Raw genomic sequence first — 3,076 nt, 5'->3', positions numbered from 1 at the left:
TTGGGGGAATTTTCTACTTTATACAAATCTCCAAATGTCAGGTACCTGCTCTCTGTCTCTTCCTTGGTGATCCTCTCCTGCAATGTAGGTATTCCACAAGGATCTAGTCTTAGCTCTCTCTTTTTTTGGTATATTATTATTTCTCAGTCTTTTTTCTAATATGGCACACACAGAAAAATGATATGGCACAAGGAAGATAGACTGGAGGGGACCTGGTGTGTCAATATGGGAGATTTGACAAAAAACAACTTGTATTTTAAGTATTTTATCAAATATATTTCAATAAAAATAAGTAGAGTTAATGGGGTTAAATTTGTCAAAAATTTTATTCCATCAAAATTAGAAAGTTTTAGAAAGTTGACCCCAGCATTATGAAATAATTCCTGATTCAGGGAAAATACAGACAAATTGCAATGAAACAGACTGGGTTTGATACTGTTCTAACCCTGCCCTCTGATGGGGCAGCCCAGAGGGCAGTGCGAGATTATAGTGGGGTGGATGCTGGTCCAACAGCCTGGGTACCAGCAAGAGAGGCAGTCAACTGACAGAAATAAAACTCTGGTCTGAAATTTGAAAGAAAAGGAAACACCCAAAACAGCCTGTGCTGAAGAGGAGATGGATAAGGCAATGGCAGGTGGAGAAAGGTAGGCACCAGCTCCTGCTGGGCAAGGAGAACAGTCTCCTGGCCCAAGGCTCCTGAGCTCCAGGTGTCACCAGATCTGGATACCAGTTCCTGCCTGTGACTTCATTAATTACAAGGAATAAAATAAAAGTACAGCATACAATGTAATATGAGGAAAAGCTCATACCATTGTATCATCTTGCTATAAAAACTGCTTAAAACTATTGTATATAAATGAAAAAAGATTAGAATATTTGGTCAACTGGATATTGCTTGGCACAGTGTCTGCAGCCACAGTGAGTATGACACAGATATTGCAAGGAGAGCTCCAAAGCTCAGACCTTGGAGGTGGCTTCTGGGCCTGGCTGGGAGGAGAGGGGCACCTGGAGGCCTGGGGACAGAAGAATCACTTGTTCCATCACTTGATTAAACAGAATAGGAGGCCAGCTGTCCCTGGCCTGCACAGTTCCCATCCAGCACTGGGCACATGATCTTGTGGGAGGGATTTGGAGGCTGTACTTCACCTGTGGGAGGTGTGGCCATGAGCTAGGCAGGTTAAGGCACTAGAAAGCCGGCTGTGGCCTGGGGTCCCCACCCACGTCATGCTCAGGCTGGGGGCAGTGGAGAACCCTCCCTGGGAGCCTGCGCTGTCACCATCACTGCAAAGTCAGAAACATGAACTAGATTTATTATGTCTAAAAGATAAACTAATTTCTCTTTTTAAAAAATAAGATCTCTGGTCTGTTAAGGTCACTTCCACTGCTTTTTAAAGGGGCTTTTTTCTGGAATGACAGAAGTTGGCACCAGGATTACAGGCCACAGGCCCACCCTAGATGGTGGACTTGAAGGACACCCACAGGTGGTGGTTCTTGCTCAGGTCATGGTTGTGCAGGTCGATGAGGGCCTGCATGGCTTCCCCCACTGAGGCCATCTGGATCAGTGCCATTTTGGAGTTCTTCTTGAAAGGACTTAAAACCCTTCACCATACCCCCATTGCTCAGGAAGAGGCTCTTGAGTTCCAGTATTGAGGGTGGGATGTTGGGGAGGTGGAGCATGGCAGAGGGTGGGAAGATGTTCTGGAAGTTCTTAGAGCTGTACTTCTTGAAGCAGTCCAAGGATGAGTTGCCGTAGTCTTTGGTGAGGCCCTGGTCCTCCTGGCCCTCTCTCAGCAGCTACACATTCTGGTGCTTGGACAGCATGATGCAGATTGTCTTCCCATGCAGCTTGTGCTGTTTCAGAGACTCATGGCCAGCTGAGCCTGGCTCCCATCCGCCATCTGCACCAGTGGCTTTTCCTTGTTGAACAAAATCTTCACCCATTGCACATTGTTGCAATGCTTAAAAGAATAAAGAGGCTTTGTGTTGACTCCCAAACAGTGACTCCCTTTGGATTGTGGTTGTTGACCGGCAGGACTGAGTTCCCAGACCTGGTTGTAAATGGACTGGCCCTGCCTCACAGGTGTCACCAAGGTGTACTAGTTCACTGTGGTTTTGGCCACCTCCTTTGTGTTCATCTCAATGAAGGTCTGGTTCTTCCCTGGTTCCTCCTGTCAGCACCAGGAGGTTGGTGACCTTTCCAAAGGGCAGCTCCAGGGACATCATCTCGCCTTTGGTGCCTCACCAGACAGCTTTCAGATGTGGGTCACTCAGCCTCCTTTCCTGTTGTCACCTTTGAACTTGCTGTCATTTCCATTTGCTGTGGAGGCCAAGTTGCTGCTCATGATAAAGAGCTTGCAGGTAACACACATAGAGAAGAGCTTGTCAGATCCCTGCTTTGTACTATCTGCTGTGTCTAGGATGATGCTGGCCATTTCATGCAGAGCAGATCCCTGGGGGATGGAATGGAGGCTCTGAAATCTCTTTATAATTCTTAAGGAATAGAATTTGCAAACATTTTGCCAGTATATGTCTCTGCTATAAAAGAGAGTAAGAGCCATCTATTCCAGATAAGGAAAATATCAGCAAACATTTATGGAGTAGATTTTGGGAGAAGAGTGCTTCATTTTATATTGAGCATGCAATACAATGTTTCTCTGGAAAGAACTCATTTTCACTTAAAGCCCCTTTATATCAATAAAAATTGTGAGGACTAAATAATTAGGACAGTAAAAGAAGAAGGAAATGCATTCCTGTCTCAGAACCCTGTGCTTATCTTCATGACTCAACTGGGAAATACTGTAGCTATGGGTTCAGGTTCACTGCTGCTGACAAACATCTCTGGAAATGGCCCACAGGCACACCCAGAGCTGTGCTTTACTAATTTGTTAGGTGTTTCTTATTCCAAGCAAGTTGATGTCACACTTAATGGTCACAACCAGCTTCCTGAATATTTATTTGAGATTGGTTAAATTTGCATATTTAGAACCCATGAAATATTACTTCTGTGTATGGAATATTACTACTGGTTTGGTACTTAGCAGTGCATCTGTTCTAAGCTCAATATTATGATATATGT

General features: G+C 44.8%; 1 pseudogene; it reads right to left on the bottom strand.

Annotated features, from left to right (window-relative positions):
* Positions 1-1,167: 1,167 nt before the first annotated feature.
* On the bottom strand, positions 1,168-2,432 carry LOC101717782 (polypyrimidine tract-binding protein 1 pseudogene; annotated as a pseudogene).
* Between the last annotated feature and the right edge of the window lie 644 nt (positions 2,433-3,076).

Source organism: Heterocephalus glaber, unplaced genomic scaffold, assembly GCF_053883595.1.
Source record: "Heterocephalus glaber isolate CG9 unplaced genomic scaffold, H.glaber_assembly_v1.0 deba00001720, whole genome shotgun sequence".
NCBI lineage: Eukaryota > Metazoa > Chordata > Mammalia > Rodentia > Bathyergidae > Heterocephalus > Heterocephalus glaber.
Note: the sequence above shows the minus strand (reverse complement) of the source record. Positions and strands in the feature narration are given on the sequence as shown.